Here is a 25420-nt window from a genome sequence, read left to right on the forward strand (position 1 = left end):
TACAAAATCAGCATGCAAAATTAAATCACAGTTCAATATCCTTGAAAGACTGAACTAATAAAAGAAATTTTGCAATTGATGTAGTTTGCAGGGGCATCAAAAACAGTTTAATACTTGCAAATAAATCTATGAAAAATATGAAGGATCCTTACAAACAAAACTACAAAGCACTACTAAGATAAGTTAAAGAAGCCTAAATAAATGGATGTATCATGTTCATAGGTTGGAAGATTTAATATGGTGAGCAATTTGGGGAGATTCTATATGTTCAATTATATTCCAATCAGAATCAGCTGATGCTATTTTGTGGAAATTGAGACACTAATTTTAGAATTGATATGGAAACAGAAAGGGCCACAAGCCACTACTACAATTTTGAAATATATAAAAACAAATTCAGAGTATTTATACCAGCAAACATTGAGACATTAAAAATTTACAGCAATTAAGAAAGTGTGTTAAGGTACATGGATAGAAAAACTGACCAATGAGAGAGAACAGAATCCAGAAAAAAATCCTCACAGATAGGGAAACGTGATTTAGGCATTAGAACACAGAGGATAACAGATAGTTTTGTTTTGGTTTTTCAATAAATTGTGCCGGATCAGTTGAAGTCCATACAGAAAAGAAATGAATCTTAACTTCCTACCTCACACCAAACATAAAAGTCAATTCCAAATGGCTTGTGGATCTAATGAAGAATGCTCTAAACGGTAATATAGTAGAAAGATTTTTGATCCAACATAGAAAAATATCATTTTATAAGCTGGGCACAAAAAGCATTAGCCATAAAGAAAAAGATTGAAAAATTGAACTACAGAAAAAGTAGGAATTTCTGTTCATCAAAATACACTTTAAGAGACTAAAAATACTATCCACAGAACTAGTAATACTATTTGCAATACAAATAGCTGACAAATAACTTGTATTCAAAATAAATAAAAATCTCCTACAAATTCATCAGCAAATAAAAAATCCCATCAAAAATTGTAGAAAGGTTTTAAAAATGGATTCTTCATAAAGAGAATATTCAGATTTCCTATAAATATATCAAAAGTTTCATATCATTAGTCAGAGAAATGCAAATTAAACCATAAACAATTATTGCCACACATTTACTAGAATGATTAAGATTTTAAAAGGCTGACAATAGTGTTTGGAGAAACCAGAGCTGTCGTATACTATTGGTGAAAGAGTCAATTGATACCTGAAATATTGGAAAACTGACAATATTCACTAAAGCTGATAATTCACCTTATAACCAACAATTCCAATCCTCAGTGTATAGCCAACAGAAATATGCATATATGTGAACAAGAAAAGGTGCAGGAATGCTTATAGCAGAACTATTAATAATATCCAATAAAGGCAAACAACCACTGTCCTTCAACAACGAAAAAGAATAAATACATTTGATGTATTTACACAATGGCACACAAAACTGCATGAACATGAACCACCTACTGCTGCACACACACAAATGAATCTCAGGAAAACAATTTTGAGAAAAAATAGTTTAGACTCCAAACAACAATTGAAGTAGGAATAAGTAGTTGTTCGCTTGGGGATTTATTAAAGAAGTACAAACAGAGAGCGTGAAGGGGATTTCTGGAGTGAGGGTAATCTTAAATCTCTTGACCTAGAGGTGGTTATATCAGTGCGTCCCTTTTGTGAAAATTCGTGGGCTGTATATTTATGATTTGTGTACTTTCGTGTATGCATGTTATACTTGTACATATAGGCTTTATTTTAAAAAATAGATATTCAGTTACCAGAAAGGCAAAGAGCTGTACAAGATCACCTTAGACATAATGATGCCAGGGAGCTACAGCACTGGATTGTTGACAGCTGTGAATAGTAGAACAGCAAGAAAGCATCCTATGTTAATGCCCATCCATGCTAATAGGGATTGTCTTGGAAAAGCCATCAGGATTTAAGGTAATGGGCACTAGTATGTGCAGTACTTAACCTGTCTGCAGAGACGAAGACATAACGTTAACCTGTCTAATGTCATTAAGCCTTTGGTCTACCTTATTTCCTTTTTGTGAATTCATTTTTACCACAAATCTGATTGTGATTTTACCTCCAACACGAATCTCAGATACGCACCAGGGAATGTATGGCCCAGGAGCACCTGTTCTGCCTGAAAGTTCCCCACCCATCATGCATCTCTGTTTTATCTGAAAGTCTAATTTCTCATGCTAAATTAATACATTGATATTTTGGTTTTATAAATTAATCTCAGAAATGGACACTAATGTGAGGGTACTACTTGGAACTTATTTTACTTCCAGTTTGCTAATGTTCTCAGTTTTCTGAGTCCACAGATCAATGTAAGATTTTTAACTTCTCTCTATTCATCACGGTCATGGGAAGCCCAGGAGGCGTCTAGGTGCAGAGACGTGGAGCTGCCTCCACTTAATCATACCGCCAAACTTCTGTGTGACAAGACAGTTTTCTTGTATTTCTGGAGTTGCTGCCTGCAAAATCAGTGTGAGGAAGAAATGAGTAAAATATAAAAATATGAGATCTGTCCCAGCATTCCAATGTTCTCCTCTCCATCTCCTCCAACCCTTACCACACACGGGTCTCCTTTTGTTTCCTTAAATTCACCACTCCTGCCTCAGAGCTCAGGCGCTCTTATTACCTGAGCTTACAACTCGTCCCTCCAGACACCCACCTGGCTCTCTCTCATCTCCTTCAAGTCTGTTCAGAGGTCACATCCTCATGAGGATTAACACGCTCGCACTATTTGAGTTGCAATCCACCCTCCAGCACTGCTACTCTTCACCTAACTGTATTTGGTTTTTTCTCATAACACCTATCACCATATAATGCAGTATTTATTATTCATTTACTTTTGTCTGGCTCACCTGACTAGAATGTAACCTCTTCCAGGTGAAGAGATTTTGTTTGTTCTGTTTGGTGATGTGTCTCTAGGACATAGAAGAATGCCTGGCGGACACCTTAGTAGATACTAAGTGAGTATTTTGTGAGTTGTGAAAATACCATGAATATTATAAAGTATTACAGAAATATATTCTAACATAATAATTAAAATAATATTAAAAATATAGTTCCAACCTTTGTATGAATTCTTTAAGTATTTTCAAGCTACATAAGATAAACAAAAAACAAAAAAGGGTCAGAAGACAAACATTGTATGAAGTCACTCATATGTGGAATCTGAAATGGTTAGACTGGTGGTTTAAATAGTAGAATGGTGGTTTCCAGGGGCTAAAGGGAGGGGAAAACGGGGGGGAGGGTGAAGGTCAAAAGGTATAAAGCTTCAGTTATGCAAGATAAATAAGTTCTGAAGATCCAATATACACCACAGTACTTGTAACAATACCGTATCTTATACTTAAAAGTTGCTAACAGGGTAGATCTTAATGTTAAATTTTCTTACCACAAAAAATAATACTTATAATTATAATAGGGATTAGGGAGAAAACTTTGGGAAGTGATGGCTATGTTTATGGCCTGATGGCAGTGATGGTTTCACAGGTATATACTTATCCCCACACTCATCGAGTTGTATACATTAAACATGTGCAGCTCTTTACGTGTCAATTATATCTCAATAACGTGCTAAAAAAACCAAACCTTGTGACATAATTAAATAATTGCTCAGATGGTGACATTCATTTTTTTAAAATGGACATTTTTAGAGTATTTTATAGGTTCAAAGTAAAATTAAGCAGAAGGTGCAGAGATTTCCCATATATGTGTTTGTGTGTGTGTGTGTGTATACCTTTGTCTGCAGATAGGCACAGCTTCTCCCACTATCAACATCTCTCATCAGGGTGGTACATTTGTTACAAGCAATGAACTTACATTGACTCATCATTATCACCCAAAGCCCATCGTTTACATTAGGGTTCATGCTTGGTGCTGTACGTTCTCTGGTTTTTGATAAATGTATGGTGACATGTATCCACCATTATAGTATCATACAGAATGGTTTCACTGCCCTAAAAATCCTCTCTGCTCAGCCTATTCATCTCTCAACTCCTGGCAACCACTGATCGTACTACTGTCTCCATAGTTTTACCTGTTCCGGAATATCACATTGTTGGAATCATACAGTATGTAGCCTTTTCAGATTGGCTTCTTCTACGTAGTAACATGCATTTAAGTTTCCTCTATATCTTTTCATGGTGTGACAGCTCATTTCTTTTTAGCATTGAATAATATTCCATTGTCTGGATGGAAGAGTTGGTTTATCCATCCACCTACTGAGGACATCTTGGATGCTTTCAAGTTTTGGCCTTTATGAGTAAAGCTTCTGTAAACATCTGGGTGCAGGTCTTTGAGTGAACATAAAACGATTTGGGTAAAACTTCATTTGGGCAAATACCAAAGAGCGTGATTTCTGGATTGTATCATAAGAGTATGTTTAGTTTTGTAAGAAACTGCCAAACTATCTTTCAAAATGGCTGTACGATTTTGCATTCCCACCAGCAATGAATGAGAGATCTTTTTGCTCCCCATCCTTGCCAGCATTTGGTGTTCTCGATGTTTTCCATTTTAGTCAATCTAATAAGGGTTTGGTTGTGTCTCATGGTTGTTGTAATCTGTAATTCCAAAATGACATATGATGTTGAGCATCTTTTCATATGTTCATTTGCCATGTATATCTTCTGTGGTGAGGCATCTGTTCAAATCTTTTGCCCATTTTTTAATCAAGTTATTTGTTTTCTTATTGTTGAGTTTTAGGAATTCTTTGCATATTTTCGATAACAGTTCTTTATCAGACATGTCTTTTGCAAATATTTTGTCCCAGACTTCTCATCCTCTTGACAGTGTCTTTCATAGAGCAAAACTTTTTAATTTTAATGAAGTCCAACTTATCAATTCTTTCTTTCACAGATCACGCTGTTAGTGTTGTATCTAAAAAGTTATTGCCATGTCCAAGGTCCTCTAGATTTTTTCTTAAGTTATCATTTAGGGTTTTTATAGTTTTTGTTTTAAATTTAGGATTCTAATGCATATTGAGTTAATTTTTGTGAAGAGTGTAAGGTCTGTGTCTAGATTTATTTTTTATATGTGGATGTCTAGTTGTTCCAGCACTATTTGTTCAAAAGACTATCTTTTCTCCATTGTTTTGCCTTTGCTCCTTTGTCAAAGATCTGTTGACTCTATTCATGTGAGTCTATTTCTGGGCTTACTATTCTGTTCCGTTGATCTGTTTGTCTATTTTGATGCCAATTCCATAGTGTCTTGATTACTGTATCTATGTAGGAATTGTTGAAGTTGTTCAATATTGTGTGGGCTATTCTGAGTCTTCTGACTCTCCATATAAATTTTAGAACCAGTTTGTAAATATCCACAAAATAAATTCCAGGATTTTAATTGGGATTGCATTGAATCTATACATCAAGTTGAGCAGACTGACATCTTGACAATATTGAGTCTTCCTCCAATCTGTGAACGTGGAATATTTCTCCATTTCTATATTACCTCTTTGATTTTGTTCATCAGAGTTTTGTAGTTTTCCTCATATAGATCTTATACATACTTTGTTAGATTTATACCTAAGTATTTCATATTTAGAATGCTATTGTAAATGGCATTGTGTTTTTAATTTCAAATTCCACTTGTTCATTGCCAGTATATAGGAGGGAAACTCTTTTTTGTATATTAACCTTTTATCTCAAAACCTTGCTATAATTGCTTGTTAGTTCTAGAAGTTTGTCAACTAGTTCACATTTTCTCTAGACAATCATGTCATCTACCAAAAAAGACAGTTTTATTTCTTGTTTGTATATACCTATAATTTCCTTTTTCTTATCTTGTTGCATTAGCTAGCTCTTCCAGTATGATATTGAAAATATGTGGTGAGAGGAGACATCCTTGCCTTGTTTCTGGTCTTAGCAGGAAAACTTCTAGCTTCTCACCATTAAGTAAGATGTTAAGTATAAGTTTTTTGTAGATGTTCTTTATCTTGTTGAGGAAGTTACTCTATATTCCTAGTTTGCTGAGTGATTTTATCATGAATGGGTGTTGGATTTTGTCAAATACTTTTTCTGCATCTATTGACACGATCATGTGATTTTTCCTCTTTAGCCTGTTGATGTGATGGACTACGTATTTAGGTTTTCTAATGTTGAACCTATCTTGCATACCTGGGATACATTCCATTTGGTATGGTCTATAATTCTTTTAATATATCGTTAGATTCCATTTGCTACTATTTTGTTAAGTAGTTTTGCTTAATGCAAATTTCCATGGAATTTGTAGTGACATCTCCTCTTTTATTTCTGATATTAGTAATTTGCGTTCTCTTTTTTTTTTTAGCTAGCCTGACTAGAGACTTGTCAATTTTATTGAGCTTTTCAAAGAACCAGCTTTTGGGTTTGTTAATTTTTTCTATTGATATCCTGTTTTCAGTTTCACTGATTTCCTCTCTAACTTTTATTATTGCATTTAAAAATTTTTACTGTGTTAAAATACATGTAAGAGTTACCATCTTAACCAATTTTTTTTTGCTGAGGAAGATTCACCTTGAGTTAACATCCATTGCCAATCCTTCTCTGTTTTTATTATTATTATTTTTTTTGCTTGAGGAAGATTAGCCCTGAGCTAACATCTGTGACAATCTCCCTCTGTTTTTTTGTATGTGGAACACTGCCATAGCGTGGCTGATGAGTGGAGTAGGTCTGCACCCAGGATCTGAACCCGTGAACCTGGGCAGCCAAAATGGAGAGCATGGAACTTTAACCACTCAGCCACTGGGCCATGCCCCCATCTTAACCATTTTTAAGCATACAGTTCAGTAGTATTAAATATATTCATAATGTTACACAACCACTATTCTATGTTATGTCTCTATGATTTTGACTATTCTAAGTATCTCATAAATATGGAATCAAACAGTATTTGTCTTTTTGTAACTGGCTTATTTCACTAACCCTAATGTCCTCAAGGTTCATCCATATTCTGTGTGAGTTTTAGCTCTGACATGTACTCTGTCTAAATATAGCTACTCTTGCTTTCTTTTGATTAGTGTTAGCAAAGTATATCTTTCTTCATCCCTTTACTTTTAATCTATATGTTTCTTTGTATTTAAAGTGAGTTTCTTGTAGACAATATATAGTTGGGTCTTATTTTTTGATCTACTCTGACAATGTCTGTGTTTTAATTGGTGTGTTTAGGCCATTGTCATTTAAAGTAATTATTGATATCATTGGATTAATATCTGCCATATTTGTTAGTTTTCTATTTGTTGCCCTTGTTTTTGTTCTTTCTTTTTTTGCCTTCTACCCTTTTTCTGCCTTTTGTGGGGTAATTGAGCATTTCAAATGATTCCACTTAGAAAACAGGAGAAACCATTCCATTATACTTTTTTTACTTCTTTTTAGTGGTTGCCCTAGAGTTTGCAATATACAATTACAAGAAATACAGGTGCACTTTCAAATAGCACTATACTGCTTCACAGGTAACGCAAGTACCTTAACATAGCAAAATATTACTAATTTCCCCCTCCTTGTCCCTTGTATCATTGCTGTTATTCATTTTACTCATACAATAGCATGCATAAGCATGTATATACATAATCAAATACATTGTTATTGTTTTGAACAAACTGTCATCTATTAGATCAACGAAGAACGAGGAAAATGAAAGTTTCATTTTACCATCACTTATTCCTTCTCCAGTGCACTTCCTACTTCACGTAGATTTGAGTTTCTGAGCTACATCATTTTCCTTCTTTCTGGAGAACTTTTAAAAAATATTTCTTGTAAGTCTGGTCTACCGATAACAAATTCTCGCAATTATTATTTGCCTGAGAAAGTCTATATTTCTCCTTCATTTTAAAGGATAATTTGGCACCATGCACAATTCTAGGTTGGTGGGCTTTTCTCTCAACACTTGAAATATCTCACTCTTTGCCTATTTCCTGAGGAGTCAGATATAATTCTCGTTTTTGCTGCTCCACAGGAAAGCTGTTTCTTCTTCTCTGGCTTCTTTCTGATTTTTTTTTTTTCTTTTTCTTTGATTTTCTGCAGTTTGAATATGATATGCCTAGGTGTTGGGTTTTTTTTTTTTGGCATTTATACTGCTTTTTGTTCTCTGACCTTCCTAGATCTGTAGTTTGGTGCTTGGCATTAATTTGGAAGAAATCTCCGTGATTATTGCTTCAAATCCTGCTTCTGTTCCTTTCTCTCTTTCTTCTCCTTCTGCTTGTCCCGTTATGCCTATATTAAACTGTAGTTGACCCACAGTTCTTTGCTATTCTGTTCTATTGTTTCTCAATGTTTTTCTCTTTGCTTTTCAGGTTTAGAAACTTGTACTGATATCCTCAAGCTCAGAGATTATTTCTTCAGCTGTGACTGTATTAGTCTACTAATGTAACCCTCAAAGGCACTCTACATTTCTGATACAGTGTTTTTGATCTCTACAATTGTTTTTGATTCTTCCTTAAAATTTCCATCTCTCTGCTTACATTGCCCATATATTCTTGCATGCTATCTTCTTATTCCATTAGAGAGCCCCTAGCATATTAATCATAGTTGTTTTAAATTCCTAGTCTGATAAGTCCAACATCCTTGCTATATCTGAGTCTAGTTCTGATGCTTGCTGTGTGTCTTGAGACACAATCCTTCTTTTTTTTTTTTTTGCCTTTTTAGTACGCCTTTAATTTTTTGGTTAAAGCTGGATATGATGTACTGGGTAAAAGGAACTCTAGTACACAGGCCTTTAGTTTGGTGGTGGTAAGGTGTGGGAGGAGGGGAAGCATTCTATGGTCCTATGATTAGGTCTCAGACTTCTAGTGAGTCTGTGCCCCTGGGCTGTGAACTTCACAAATGCTTCGTTGTTTCACTCCCTTAGGTGGTACAGGATGGTTGGCAGGGCTGGAGTTGGGTATTTGCCTTCCCATACATCAGTTAGGCTCTGATGAAACTCCGATAGGTTAGGTTCTGATAAAATAGTTTCTGTTGAAGGCAGGCCTCGCTAAGAAGAACAGAATGCTCTGGTGCGTTTCAAAATGGTTCCTTTAGTCCTCCCTCTCTTCACTGGAAGCACAAGGAGACTTTTAGATCTTCACTGTGAGAACCTGGTAGAGCTCCAGGAGATAAAACTCAAAAGTGTGGGGGCCCCCTGTGACTGGGCCCCCTTGGAGCTTTTAACCTTTAGACGTGGCAACACTGAGCCTCCAGGGACTTGTCACTTACAGTTTAGGTTTTCCTACCCCAGTCCTGATCCTCAGGGATGTTTCTGCTCATGGGTTTCTGCCCTGGTGAGTTATGATTCCATTCATCCACCTGTCTCTCTATTTTGGGGGCAGCAGCTTCCCCTGTGACTCCACTTCTCTGATGCATCTGAGAAGGGTTGCTGATTTTTTAGTGTTCTACTTGTTGATAGGATGGAGGGATGACTTCCAAGCTCCTCATACACCAGACTGGAAACCAGATGTCCACTTGTTTTTCACAAAATTGAAGTCCTGTGTTCTCAGGGAAAAAAAATCAGTGATAAGTAAGATTCACTCTTTTTTCCTTCCATGTTCATTGCCATTTTTCTTTAAAGGAATAGTGAATTGCTTGCCGTTTATAACAAAATAGGCTATCAGGATTTGGTAATATTTCTGGGAAAAAGGATACATCGTGAAATGGAATTATGGGTAGAAGAAATTTAAATAGCACCATGATTTTCGTTTTCCCCTTTGAGCTGAAATTGAAAATATTCAAGGCACTGTTGGCTATCTAGGGGTAGGGATAGGGACAGGTACCTTAGGTGGAAGTCAAGAAAGGCTTTCAAAGGATCCCTAAGCATTGTAGGGGCTAGACGTAATGTCTGTGGATGTGTTATTGGACATGACTGTCATATGGCACAATTTGCAACTCCTTGTTATAAGGAAGTGAAGGGAGCTGGGTAAGTACTCAGCACTAAGTGGCACATAGTGCACCCTGCATTTTCAGTATTCAACAAAATCTTAGAATCTCTGTCTCCTCCTACAAGCTTTTCTGTCTTATTAAGTTTCCATTTTCATCCATTAGCACAGATTTCATCACAAATTCAGTATATTCAGGAAAGAACTTCCTGTCATTGGGATAAAATGAGTTATCTCTATTAAAATTTGATTGTGATATGGAACCACAGGAAAAAAACTCACTTAAATAGTCCAATGGATCTTCATGATGTAGAATAATTATGGTGACTTACCTCTTTGTTGATGTGGGCAAAATTTTACGGAAAACATATATTCATTTAAACAGGTTTGAAACAACATAGCAATACAGTTTTATTAATCATTTTTCAATATCTGGGTTACCTTTTTAATACCTTATTTTTGCTTCTACATGCTTTCTTTATGCAATACATCTAACAATTTAGCTTGATTCTTTTTTTCGTTGTTAAAACTCTCCTCCAGTGCCTTCCAAGGCTCAGCTGATAGAGATGTCCGTCACAATCTGCTCACTCCAGCATTTCTCTAAATAGGAGATGAAGTCTGCGTGCTCTCTGTTCTTCTCTCCCAAGTCAGTGATTTATCTCTTCAAGGACAAGGGCACATTTACTGAAGTGCTGACTTTAATTAAACATTAACATTGACTTATTCCAAGAAAGGATGGGTGCCCCAGTTTAATAAATAAGAACTATTTCAAACCTCTATACAGTTTTCAAATTCTGGAAATAAGTTTTTTAAATAGAAAATATCAGGATTTTGTATATTATAGTGTGTGTTATAGTATGAAGTTCAAGAATGTTAACATAAATTTTGAATTTAAACAATGTAAATTAAAAGTATATATATAATATATAAATCATACTTTAAACATTGTAACCTATAAAATACATGTAATGAGTATTCATTTATTCTCTATCATCTTTCAATATAATTAATGTGTATTTGTATAGTTAAACTATCACCAGTTATATTTTATAGTTATAAATTATACATATGTAGATATATCTGATATGCATGCATATATTTATGTGTATATGATCTCATCAATATATTTGTATTTTCTGGTCTTATAAGTTTTTTGTAAAAAGTTACTTTATCATAGTAATATTTTCCCTCAGAATCCGTTAAAACTACATAATAATTCTTTGCAGTGATCCACTCTACATGTTGAAATAAAAGGTAGATTATTTTTAAGATGCTTCCATGTTCTTTTGTTTTATTCTTATAATAGAGCTTTATTTTCAGATTATACGTATTTCCTGTCCTATAGTGCTACGTTTATATTTTATAAAAATATTAAGATCATTATTTACATATTTTACAGTTCTTCTCAATGGAAAATTTATTTTTTGGAATAAAATGGAAATAGTATGTCATTGTTGCTTTAAATATATTTGTAATTATATCAAAATAACTGATAGAATCTTTTTTAGAAAAAGCAAAAAAAAAATATTGAGTTCAAATGTCCATAAATTACCCCAGGGAAAAACAGAATTGAAAAAAACAAGATTCATACCAAAGTGAACATCAACAGTTGAATGACTAACATTTCAAAAATTACTTTTCAAAATAGCAGGATGATCAGAACAAGAGACTTTATTTTAGTTAGTTTCTAAAAAAGTATTTAAAAATGTTTTTGCAATTAATTTTATTGAGTGGATAATCCTGATTTCAATTCCCCCCCAAGAAAATCCAGTATGATATATAGGCCGAAATAAATCTTGAGAAATATTCTACTCAAGCAGTGTCTTAAAACTATGAAAAGTTTTACTCAAGTAGGTATTTGTCCTACACTCCAAATTTCTTATTGGGTAGATTTTAAAATGTGTGATTTATACTGATTTGTGTCTGTAAGTTGGAATGCAGAGAAACTAACTAAAATTAGGTCAGAAGGGCACCAAATAATAAAAATGTAAGTGGTTTATGCCTAAAACAGTAATAAGGAAAGATTCAAGGACAGACTCCCAATTTTTCTTATTAATAAGATATGTATCTCTGTTCAATAACTTATATCATCTATAATGTGATTAGCAGTACAGTGGAAACATATTTGGCTACATCCCATTCTAATTTCCTTACAAGAAAGAGTGAGTTGAACATTAGTTCACCAATGTGTCTATAATTTAATCTTTAGTTTTAAGAACTATTATTTTGGGGCCCAGCCCAATGGCGTAGTGGATAAGTTTGCCCGCTCCCCTTCCATGGTCTGGGGTTCGCAGGTTCAGAGCCCAGGCCTGGACCTACACACCACTCATCAAGCCATGCTGTGGTGGCATATCATACACAAAATAGAGGAAGATTGGCACAGATGTTAGTTCAGCGACAATCTTCCTCAAGCAAAAAGAGGAAGATTGGCAACAGATGTTAGCTCAGGCCCAATCTTCCTCATCAAAACAAAAAAAGAATTATTATTTTGATTGTTTTCAATGTGCTCAGGTTGTACTGAATAACAAGTGGTAAGAAACTATCATGTTTTGAAAGTTGTCCATGAACTATGCACATAAGGGCTAGTATTCCCAAAAAGACACTCGCAATTGGTTATAAGGTAACAAAACATTTTAAACTCAGTGGTGAATCTACACAGTAAGTTCACTTACAGTGAATATGCACAATTAGTTGACTTAACCCACCCTTTAAAGGTAATAAATATTAATCTGCTTCTAATAACCTCTACATAATCTTACTCTTTCTGCCCTAAAATAAACTACAAAAATTTGAAACCCAAGTATATTTAATATGTTATCTAATGTGAACAGAAATAAAATTTTCAATTTTTTTCAGTTGTTGAAAGAAAATGAAGAGGAACACTTTTTGATTAGATAAAAAAGTTGTTTTGTGTGTCTCTCTAAATAAGGACATTGTGTAGATATTTTTTGTTAGCAGTTTTACATACATCATGGCTGATGTTTGTAATTTCTAGCGTAGAAAAGGGTTTGATTTTGGTTTCCTCAACTCTTTAAGAATTAAAAATTTTGGGCCGGCCCCGTGGCTTAGCAGTTAAGTGCGCGCACTCTGCTGCTGGCGGCCTGGGTTCAATCCCGGGCGCGCACCGACGCACCGCTTCTCTGGCCATGCTGAGGCCGCGTCCCACATACAGCAACTAGAAGGATGTGCAACTATGACCTACAACTATCTGCTGGGGCTTTGGGGGAAAAAATAAATAAATAAAATTTAAAAAAAATTAAAAATTAACAGATGGATTTAAAACATATTTAGATTAGCATATGATTCTAAAGTGGAAAATCAGTTGCTTATTTAGGACCTTCATCCCAATCTATATAGCAACATATCTTCATATAAATCAAAGCAAAGAAAGAATTAATTGAAGCTATGCAATTTTTCTCATTGATCACCATAGAGTATAAAATTGGACTACTAGGGAAATTCTTCTTTCCTTTTGGTAATCTTTTCTTATTAATATTAATAGGTAATTAACAAAGAGTTGGTAAATGTGAGCTTGAGCAATTAACTGATTTAGAGTAGACCTATTATATGTCTTCTTCTCAGCCTTTTTTGTCAACTCGTTTTCCTTGACTTGACCTATAAATTCTGGAGATGTTCAGGGGAAGTGTTATAGTCTCCTTCTGTCTCACTGTCTTCTTTCCCCACTCTCAGCCTCTTACTCCCGTCATGATCTCATCTATTGCCGTAGCTTTTCTTACTGTCTAGATGCTGATAAATCCTAAATATGCAACTCAGACATAATATCGCCACAAATATAGTTTCTAATTCAAAACTTCTCAATACTTCTTTGGCTACTTCCTCTCCCTTGTCCCACGTATTTAATCTAATATGACTGTTAATTCTACTTTCTAAATCTCTCTCACATTTATCCTCTTTCCTGATCTCCACTGCTACACTTCTAACCGAAACTACCATTCATCTTTCTCTTGAACTGTAGCAATACCTCCTAAATGATTTTGCTATTGTGGTAAAAAACGCATAACATAAAATTTATCATCTTCACCATTTTTAAGTGTAAAACTCAGTAGTGTTAAGTATATTCGCATTGTTGTGAAATAGATCTCTAGAAATTTTTCGTCTTGCAAACCTGAAACTCTACCCTCTAAAAACAATTCTTCTTTCTCTCCCTCCCCTCAGCCCCGAGCAGCCACCAGTCTACTTTCTGTTTCTATGAATTTGACCACTTAGGGTATCTTATAGAAGTGGAATTATATAGTATTCATCTTTTTGTGATTGGGTTATTCCACTTAGCATAATGTCCTCAAGGTTCATCCATGTTGTGGCATGTGACAGGATTTCTTTCCTTTCTAAGGCTGAATAATCCATTGCATGTACATACTACATTTTATTTATTCATTCATCTGTTCATGGACATTTGGGTTGCTTCCACCTCTTGGTTATTTTGAATAGTGTGTTATGAACATGGGTGTACAAATATCTTTTCAAGATCCTGCTTTCAATTATTTTGTGTACGTACACAGCAGTAGGATTGCTGGAACAAATTGTAGTTATTTTTTAAGTTTTTTGAGGAAGCTCCATACTGTTTTCCATAGCAGTGGCACCATTTTACATTCCCACCAACAGTGCACAAGGGTTTCAATTTCTCTACATCCTCACCAGTCCTTGTTATTTCCATTTTTTCAACAGTAGCCATCTTAATGAGTGTGAGGTGATATCTCATTGTGGTTTTGATTTATATTTCTCTGATGATTAGTGATGTTGATCACATTTTCATATGCTTCTTGGCCATTTGTATACCATCTTTGGAAAAATGTCTATTGAAGTCATTTGACCATTTTTTAACAAGGTTATTCCATTTTTTATTATTGAGCTGTATGAGTTCTTTATACATTCCAGATATTAACCCCATATAGATACAGATTTGCAAGTATTTTCTCCCATCTTTAGGTTGCCTTTTCACTGCCATTGTGTTCTTTGATCTCACTGGTTTTGTAGTATCCTCTTTTATACCTCCCCCAATTCATTATCCATACTCTTTCTAGAAAAATGGTTATAAAGCCTAAATATGGTCATGTAATTTCACAACTTTATTTCTTCCCAAAGCTCTCAGGATAAAATTCAAAGTGCTTAAAATTGTGCTATATAATCTACCATCGATCTACCTCACCAATATATTTACAGTCATGTGTCACTTAACAACAGGGATATGTTTATTGCTCTGATCTTAACAGTAGTCTTCTGCTAAATGTTTTTCAAAGGTTTAAAGTAGAAATATGAAGACATTAACTTCAAGCGGCAGTTTTACTTTCTGATTGTGACTATTATTTTTCTTACTCCAAGATAGTCAATACTTTTTCATAAATAAGTGGAAGAAGAAATTTTAATACTCTTTTCCAGGTGATATTTAATATATTATTGTATGTGCGGAGATTTTTGGCCTGACTATTCCATAAAGATATCTTTTACCCTTTGAAATGCCAGCATCTGACAGTTGTGAACTCCTTACTTTGTTGAACAAGCTCTAATTCAGGGAAAATACCAAGAGTATACCGGTGATTGACCTTTAAACAAGCCTTGAGGTCCATTGGAATTTTTAAGTCTGTGGCTGAGCTCCTCTCAAAGGAATTTTTTCTCTTATAAATTATCATACAAGTAATATTTAGTTTTTGAATTTTCAAATAATGTAACAGTCTGTTTATATCAAAATATCAGACTAAGATGTAAAACCTTGAGTGTTCCAACAGTTACATCATCACTTCGTCATTGTGTAGGCACGATGGGGTTTTCCTTTCCCATGGTACTCTTTGTTTTGATCAATATTAGTTGCATGTAAAAGCAAATTGACCAAATTCTATGCCTTATATTTCTTTTATTTTATCTATAATATCTATTAAGTATGTGTCCTTTTAGACAAATCAGTTTCCTTCTCTGTGTCCCAGGTTCCTGGCAGTGAAATGATGGGTTTTGTATTACAGCCTTGTTGATCTTCCTTCCAATGTGGTCACTGCATGTTATATTTTCTCAATGGAGAGGATTTGAACTCCAAGGATGGGAAAATTGTTTCTTTGGTAGATGGCGTCTTAGACATTATAGTAATCTGTGGGCCTTCAAAGGGCCACCATATATAAACAGATATGCAGTAAATCTATGGTATTGAAATTCCAGGGAAGGAAGCAGTGATTAAGAACAGTATGCCTAGAAAGGTTCCTTAGGAGGTGATAATTTAAAAAAGAAAGTTGAGAAACACTGCTCCATGCATTTTTATACTTCAATTCTTGGGCCCAGGATAAATCATTTATATAACTCCCATTCTTTTTCTATTGACACATATAACCATTATGTGGGTCGTACATATGGGCGTCGATGGTGATTATTTTCTGTCCAATGTTTGTTTGTATGTAGACATTGCTCGTATCTTTCAGGCCATTGTTTCCAAGAAATGACTTGAACCCTAAAGAAAATTCCCCTCATGAATAAGTTTATACACGTAGAGAAAATTTTCTTGTTGATAATAAATATTTTCTTTGTGCAGAGAATGAGCGAATTATGTTAGCTCTGGATTATAAGTCATGATTTTTAGAACAGAAAATTGAGCATGCTTTGAGTTACTACTTAAATAAATATTTAGGAGCAGTTTCCTCCACTTTTAAATATTAGATACAAAGTATAACAATAAGTGAACGCTCTTTCTTACTATGTCTGAATCCAACATTTTGGAGACAAAATAAGCATATGTATTTCCTTAAATAATTTTAGCACTGAAAAAAGTTTTTTTTTTAATTTTCCTTTGCTTTCTATGAGGCAAATTTGAAAAATAAAATGAAAAGCAAAGTAATAATGTGGCAAATGACCCAGGAAAATAACAGATTTGTCACCAAAATGTAATCAGTTTTCACAAAGGCTTAAGGAGATTCCACTCTTGAAAATTTTATACTTTAAACCAGAGAAGCAGCTTAAGTATTCAAACCACAGAGTTATTATCAGTGTGGCTCTTGAGAGCTTGGGCAAGTGAAGAAGCCTCTATCGGCTGCAAACCCTGGCCCGCAGGTTCTAAGTAGCTGGCCCGCACAGATCATCACTCCCCCCACCCTGCAGGGAGCCGCATTTGCAGCCCTCGCACTGCTTTGCTGCTGTTTACTGACAAAATGGCGATTTCCAACTAAAACCAATTCATCAGCGGTTAATACAGGTAACCTTTTCTAGATCTTAGATTAAAAAACAAAAATGTCTAAGGTGCAGTCAATTCAGTGAATAATTAATTTCTCATTGTTTTGTGATTGTGATGATATTTTGCACATTCACATACACACACATACAGGTACAAAATACCCAATATACATACATAATGAGCGTGGTGGGCAGAATAATGGCCCCCAAAGGTGGATGTATTCTAATCGCCTGAACCTGTACGTATGTTATGTTACATGCCAAGGGGGAATTAAGGTTGCAAATGAAACTGAGGTTGCTAATCAACTAACCTTAAAATGAAGAGATTATCCTGGACTATCCTGTGGGCCCAACGTGGTTACAAGTGTCCCTAAATGGGGAAGAGAGAGACAGCAGAGTCAGAACTTGAGAGATGGCATCATGAGAAAGGTCAACTAGCCATGGCTTGCTGGCTTTGAAGATGAAGAGGAGCCGCAGGCCGAGACTGAGGGCAGCCTCTAGAAGCTGCAAGGGCAGAAAAACAGATTCTCTCCTGCAGCTTCCAGAAAGAATGCAGCCTTGCCCATTTGATTTTAGTCCAGTGAGACCATTTTAGACTTCTGAGGCCAAAAATAAGATAGTACCTTTGTTTTGTTTTAAGCCACTAAGTTTGTGGTAATTTGTTATAGCAGTAATAGGAAACTAATACAATGAAGTAAAATATTCAAAGACCAGAAATGTATTCCTAAGGCCAAATAAATTGCAAAAATGTCAGAAATTATGCTTATTGCTTTAAAAGCATTATTTCTGCAGAGAGGTATTACAGCAGAATAGTTTGTCTCTAGAAGTAACCTACTTTATTTTAAATCCTAACTTTACCACTTTCCAGGTGGGTAACACTAGAAAATTGCTTAATGTCTGTGGTTCCATTTTCTCATCTTTATGGTGGATGAAATAATAATTGCACCTCAAAAAGTAGACTAAATAATACATTTGATACTACAATCAATAGTACCTGGCACAGAGTAAGTCATATTATATCTTTCCTGTTATTTTTACTATTACTTATTATTTGCTATTTGTGCTATTATTATTATTATTCTCTGAGAGATAACACTATAGCATCCAATTTAGTTTTTGTATTCTATCTTATATAGCCATAATTCTTTTAGTTTTAGTATTATACTTCAAAGAACTGGTATAAAGTTTTAGCCCTTGATTATTTTTATAGATTGATAGAGGGGGATTTTTTTAAGGGATCCTTTATATCAACCTTGTTATCATAAATGAAGTATGAACTTTCCCAAGTATCCTTCTATGACTGGCCATATACACGGTCTGAATCACTAATATTATTATCTTCAGCATAAATTTTGTATATCAGAAATAAATATGGAAATGATAGTTTTTAAACCACTTGGTTGTGGGCATTTCAAAGGTGAATTAGCCCATCTAGAGGATATTTTTTTTAATTTTTTTTTGTGAGGAAGATTGGTCCTGAGCTAACATCTGTGCCAATCTTCCTCTATTTTGTATGTGAGCTGACACCACAGCATGGCTTGATGAGAAGCGTGTAGGTCTGCACTTAGGATCTGAACCAGGGAACCCCAGGCTGCTGAAGCGGAACGTGTGAATTTAACCACTACGCCACCGGGCCCCCACCCAGGAGGATATTTTTATTTCTTTGCAATTAAATAATTATTTTATAGATTTATTTATTTATTTATTTATTTATTTTTTTTATTGCAGTAACATTGGTTTATAACATTGCAAAAATTTCAGGTGTACATCATTGTACTTCTATTTCTGCATGGACTACATCATGTTCACCACCAAAATACTAATTACAACCCATCACCACACACATGTACCGAATTATCCCTTTCACCCTCCACCCTCCCCCCTTCCCCTCTGGTAACCACCAATCCAATCTCTGTCCCTATGTGTTTGTTTATTGTTGTTATTATCTACTACTTAATGAAGGAAATCATACGGTATTTGGCCTTCTCCCTCTGACTTATTTCACTTTGCATTATACCCTCAATGTCCATCCATGTTGTCACAAATGGCTGGATTTCGTCGTTTCTTATGGCTGAGTAGTATTCCATTGTGTATATATACCACAGCTTCTTTATCCATTCGTCCCTTGATGGGCACTTAGGTTGCTTCCAAGTCTTGGCTATTGTGAATAAGGCTGCAATGAACACAGGGGTGCATGTACCTTTGCAAATTGGTGTTTTCAAGTTCTTTGGATAAATACCCAACAGTGGAATAGCTGGATCATATGGTAGTTCTATCCTTGATTTTTGAGGAATCTCCATACTGTTTTCCATAGTGGCTGCACCAGTTTGCACTCCCACCAGCAGTGTATGAGAGTTCCCTTCTCTCCACATCCTCTCCAACACATGTTGTTTCCTGTCTTGTTAATTATAGCCATTCTGACGGGCGTGAGGTGATATCTCATTGTAGTTTTGATTTGCATTTCCCTGATAGTTAGTGATTTTGAACATCTTTTCATGTGTCTGTTGGCCATCTGTATATCTTCTTTGGAGAAATGTCTGTTCAGGTCTTTTGCCCATTTTTAATTGGGTTGGTAGTTTTTGTTGTTGAGATGCATGAGTTCTTTATATATTTTGGAGATTAAGCCCTTATCAGATGTATGGTTTGCAAATATCTTCTCCCAATTGTTAGGTTGTCTTTTCGTTTTGTTGATGGTTTCCTTTGCTGTGCAGAAGCTTTTAGTTTGATGTAGTCCCATTTGTTTATTTTTTCTATTGTTTCTCTTGCCCGGTCAGATGTGGTGTTAGAAAAGATGTTGCTAAGACCGATGTCGAAGAGCGTACTGCCTATGTTTTCTTCTAGAACTTTCACAGTTTCAGGTCTTACATTCAAGTCTTTAATCCATTTGGAGTTAATTTTTGTGTATGGTGTAAGGTAAGGATCTACTTTCATTTTTGCATATGGCTATCCAGTTTTCCCAACACCATTTGTTGAAGAGACTTTGTTTTCCCCATTGTATGTTCTTGGCTCCTTTATCAAAGATTAGCTGTCCATAGATGTGTGGGTTTATTTCTGGGCTTTCGATTCTATTCCATTGATCTGTGTGTCTGTTTTTGTGCCAGTACCATGCTGTTTTGGTTACTATAGCTTTGTAGTATATTTTGATATCAGGGAGTGTGATACCTCCAGCTTTGTTCTTTTTTCTCAGGATTCCTTTAGCTATTCGGGTCTTTTGTTGTTCCATATGAATTTTAGGATTCTTTGTTCTATTTCTGTGAAAAATGTTGTTGGAACTTTGATAGGGATTGCATTGAATCTATAGATGGCTTTAGGAAGTATGGACATCTTAACTATGTTAATTCTTCCAATCCAAGAGCACGGAATATCTTTCCATTTCTTTGTGTCTTCTTCAATTTCTTTCAGAAATGTTTTATAGGTTTCGGTGTACAGACCTTTCACCTCCTTGGTTAAATTTATTCCTAGGTATTTTATTCTTTTTGTTGCAATTGTAAATGGGATGGTATTCTTAATTTCTCTTTCTGCTACTTCGTTGTTAGTGTACAGAAATGCAACTGATTTTTGTATGTTGATTTTGTATCCTGCAACTTTACCATAGTCGTTTATTACTTCTAAAAGTTTTCTGGTGGATTCTTTAGGGTTTTCTATATATAAAATCATGTCATCTGCAAATAGTGACAGTTTCACTTCTTCCTTTCCAATTTGGATCCCTTTTATTTCTTTCTCTTGCCTGATTGCTCTGGCTAGGACTTCCAATACTATGTTAAATAGGAGTGGTGACAGTGGGCATCCTTGTCTGGTTCCTGTTCTTAGAGGGATAGCTTTCAGTTTTTCACCATTGAGGATGATATTAGCTGTGGGTTTCTCATATATGGTCTTTATTATGTTGAGGTACTTTCCTTCTATACCCATTTTATTCAGAGTTTTTATCATAAATGGATGCTGGATCTTGTCAAATGCTTTCTCTGCATCTATTGAGATGATCATGTGATTTTTGTTCTTCATTTTATTAATGTGGTGTATTACGTTGATTGATTTGCGAATGTTAAACCATCCCTGCATCCCTGGAATAAATCCCACTTGATCATGGTGTATAATCTTTTAACGTATTGTTGTATGCGATTTGCTAGTATTTTGTTGAGGATTTTCGCATCGATGTTCATCAGTGATATTGGCCTGTAATTTTCTTTTTGTGTTGTCCTTGTCTGGTTTTGGTATCAGGGTAATGTCAGCTTCGTAGAATGAGTTAGGAGCTTCCCCCTCCTCAATTTTTGGAAGAGTTTGAGAAGGATAGGTATTAAGTCTTCTTTGAATGTTTGGTAGAATTCACCAGGGAAGCCGTCTGGTCCTGGACTTTTATTTTTGGGGAGGTTTTTGATTACTGTTTCGATCTCCTTACTGGTGATTGGTCTATTCAAATTCTCCACTTCTTCTTGATCCAGTTTTGGAAGGTTGTATGATTCTAAGAATTTATCCATTTCTTCCAGATTGTCGAATTGGTTGGCATATAGTTTTTCATAGTATTCTCTTATAATCTTTTGTATTTCTGAGGTGTCTGTTGTAACCTCTCCTCTTTCATTTCTGATTTTACTTATTTGTGCCTTCTCTCTTTTTTCTTGGTGAGTCTAGCTAAAGGTTTGTCTATTTTGTTGATCTTTTCAAAGAACCAGCTCTTGGTTTTATTAATTTTTTCTATTGTTTTTTTGGTCTCTATTTCATTTATTTCTGCTCTGATTTTTATTATTTCCCTTCTTCTACTGATTTTGGGCTTTGTTTGTTCTTCTTTTCCAGTTCCTTTAGGTGCATTTTTAGATTGTTTATTTGAGATTTTTCTTGTTTGTTGAGATAGGCCTGTATCGCTATAAACTTCCCTCTTAGAACCGCTTTTGCTGTATCCCATAAATTCTGGCATGTCGTATTTTCATTTTCATTTGTCTCCAGGTATTTTTTGATTTCTTCTTTGATTTCTTCGTTAACCCAGTCGTTGTTCAGTAGCATTTTGTTTAGTCTCCATGTATTTGTGGCTTTTCTGATTTTCTTCCTATAGTTGATTTCTAGTTTCATACCGTTGTGGTCAGAAAAGATGCTTGGTATTATTTCAATCTTCTTAAATTTATGGAGACTTGTTTTGTGGCCTAATATGTGATCAATCTTGGAGAATGTTCCATGTGCATTTGAAAAGAACGTGTATTCTTCGGTTTTTGGATGGAATGCTCTGTATATATCTACTAGGTCCATCTGTGCTAGTGTGTCGTTTAAGGCCAATGTTTCCTTATTGATCTTCTGTTTGGATGATCTATCTGTTGGTGTAAGTGGAGTGTTAAAGTCCCCTACTATTATTGTGTTACTGTCTATTTCTGTTTTTATGTCTGTTAATAATTGCTTTATATATTTAGGTGCACCTACATTGGAGTGCGTAGATATTTTCAAGTGTTATATCCTCTTGTTGGATTGTTCCCTTGATCATTATGTAATGCCCTTCTTTGTCTCTTTTTACAGTTTTTGTTTTAAAGTCTATTTTGTCTGATATGAGTACTGCTACCCCAGCTTTCTTTTCATTGCCATTTGCGTGGAGTATCTTTTTCCATCCCTTCACTTTCAGTTTGTGAGTGTCTTTAGGTCTGAAGTGTGTCTCTTGTATGCAGCATATATATGGGTCTTGTTTTTTTATCCAGTCAGCCACCCTATGCCTTTTAATTGGGGCATTTAGTCCATTGACGTTTAAAGTAGCTATTGATAAGTATGTACTTACTGCTATTTTTAACTTTTTATTTTTTTCCTCAGTGTTTAAGTAGTCCTCCTCTGTTCCTTACTTCTTCTATACAGAATTGATGGTCACTTTAGTTTGACCTCTGTCTGAAAGTTGTACTCTTTAACTACCCTCCTCCCTCCTTTTATGTTTTTGATATCATATCTAACCTCTTTTTTGTGCATTTGTATCCATTACGTTCTAATCGTGGAAATAGATAATTTTTCCTATTTGTGGTCTTCTCTTTTCCCCTTAAATCAGTCCCTTTAACATTTCTTGTAACACTGGTTTCTTGGTGACAAACTCCTTTAATTTTTGCTTATCTGGGAAAATTTTGATCTCTCCTTCCATTTTGAACGATAACCTTGCTGGGTAGAGTATTCTTGGCTGTAAGTTTTTTCCTTTTAGCACTTTAAATATATCGTGCCATTCTCTTCTAGCCTGTAAGGTTTCTGCTGAGAAGTCAGCTGATAGCCTTATGGGGTTTCCTTTGTATGTAACTTGACATTCTCTTGCGGCTTTTAGGATTCTCTCTTTATCTTTAATTCTGGACATTTTGATTATGATGTGTCTTGGTGTGGGCCTCTTTGGGTTTATCTTGTTTGGGGCTCTCTGTGCCTCCTGTACCTGGATGTCTGTTTCCTTCCTTAGGTTAGGGAAGTTTTCATCTATTATTTCTTGAAATAGATTCTCTGCCCCCTTGTCTCGCTCTTCTCCTTCCGGGACACCTATAACACGGATGTTAGTGCGCTTGATGTTGTCCCAGAGGTCCCTTAGACTGTCCTCACTCTTTTTAATTCTTTTCTCTTTTACCTGTTCACCTTGGGTAATTTCTTCTAGTCTTTCTTCCAGCTCACAGATCCGTTCTTCTGTATCCTCTACTCTGCTTTTGAGTCCCTCTAATGAGTTTTTCATTTCCAGTATTGTATTCTTCATTTCTGATTGGTTCTTTTTTATATCTTCCATTTCTTTGTTGACATTCTCACTGAGTTCATCTATTCTTCTCCCCAGATCAGTGAGCATCCTTAACACTCTTAGTTTGAACTCTCTGTCAGGTAGGTTGCTCATTTCTGTTTCACTTAGTTCCTTTTCTGGGGTTTTGTCCTGTTCCCTTACTTGGAATGTATTCTTTTGCCTCCTCATTTTGCCTCTTTCCCTGTGCTTGTGTCTACGTATTAGGTAGGTCAGCTACGTCTCCTGCTCTTGGATAGGTGACCTTATGTAAGTGATGGCTTAGGAGGCTTCCAGTGTGCTTCCCTCAGTTCTCAATGTTCCAGGGGTGACCCCTATCTGGGCTACATGTGTCCTTCTATTGTGGCCTGTTAGCTCTCCCTATAGGCGCCCAGGGAGGCCGAGTTATGCTCCTGGCCAGCTGTTGTAATGCTCAGCTGCTTGTAGTTGTTGTGGGCCCTTCAGTCTCTTTATCAGGTGTGGGGAGCCCCAGCACAGTTGGCTGTAAGTTCTAATACCACATTTGTGTTGCAGTATTTCTTTTAAGTGAGTAGGCCCCCAGTGTGGCAGGTTGTTAGGCTCAGGGCCTTAGAATTGCTGTAAACCTCTAGCCTATTAGGTCTCTTGTCAGCTCTCTGAGGATTGCAGCTGGGTGGGGCTGGCCTCAGGCACAGGAGCACCCAATTGTTTCAGGCTTTGGAAGGTGGGGCAAACCTCCTATGTGGGTCTTTGAGAAGCACAAGTCTTCTGCAGCTGACAAGCCCTGCCGCCCAGAGGTCCACACACACAGTCAACACAGTCCTGCCCCGTGTGAGCGCCCCGACCTCCCCAAGCGGACCCAGTCTCTCCACGGTGGGAGCCCCACACACTCCGCCACCACCCCACACTCTCCACCCGCTCCTTGTGCACACCCTGCCCCGCTCAAGTCAGCTCAGTTGCCAGGCTGCAGAAAATCCAGTCACCAATCTATGCAGGCCCACACGTTGCCTGAGGGCTTGTTGTTAGGTGGGGCCAGTCTCTAGGGTGGGCTGCCTGCCATGGCTGAGCTGGATTAAATCGGTGCTCTAGCGGGTGGAGCAGACCCTGGGCTAGCAGGTCTCAGGGAAAACTCCAATGGCGTCTGTGTCAGCACGCTCACACCAGGCCCCAACAATGGCCGCCGCCAATGTCCCAGTCCCTGGAGAGGTCTCACCTCACCGAGATGCACTCAGGGCCTATTAGGTGAGTCTTTTGTCACCAAAGCAGTGTGCACCTTTCTTTCTGGTGATTTTAGGATGCTTTCTGGAACGGGTGAGTTTGTGCACGGGCCCTTTAAGAGCCAGTTTTAGTTTCTTTGTGAACCGGGTTTTCTGGGGGTGCTCCCCAATGCTTTAGTAGCAGGCAAGGTCAGATATTATGCCACTGGTGTCGATTGTGCTGGGTCCACAAAATGCCCACAGCGGGGGCGCTCCCCGGCTCAGGGCCCCACGCCTCCAGGGAGGCTGCATACCTGTGAGCTGCTCCCGGCGGCCGTGACGCTGGCGGCTTGTGAAGGCGGCGTTTTCCTCTCCGGAAGGGAGTCTCTGCCTCTTCCACCCCAGTTAGGATTGTCCGTTGTTGCAGGAGTTCCTCTCATCCAGTTTTCAGTTCTGTCTCAGGGGTAATTTTTCCACAAGTAGTTGTAAATTGGCTGTGTCCACGGGAGGAGGTGAGTTCAGAGTCTGCCTACGCCGCCATCTTGA

At 36.4% G+C, this 25420-nt stretch overlaps 1 long non-coding RNA gene across 1 annotated transcript; it reads right to left on the minus strand.

Moving 5' to 3' along the window:
• Positions 1-1077: 1077 nt before the first annotated feature.
• LOC147917395 (uncharacterized) lies at positions 1078-25420 on the minus strand. The gene is made up of 3 exons (XR_015551693.1): positions 25189-25420; positions 17314-17372; positions 1078-2480 (listed from the first exon to the last, which is right to left on the minus strand). It is a non-coding gene; the product is annotated as an uncharacterized LOC147917395 (long non-coding RNA).

This window comes from Ceratotherium simum, chromosome 3, assembly GCF_057802395.1.
Source record: "Ceratotherium simum simum isolate JZ-2026a chromosome 3, ASM5780239v1, whole genome shotgun sequence".
NCBI lineage: Eukaryota > Metazoa > Chordata > Mammalia > Perissodactyla > Rhinocerotidae > Ceratotherium > Ceratotherium simum.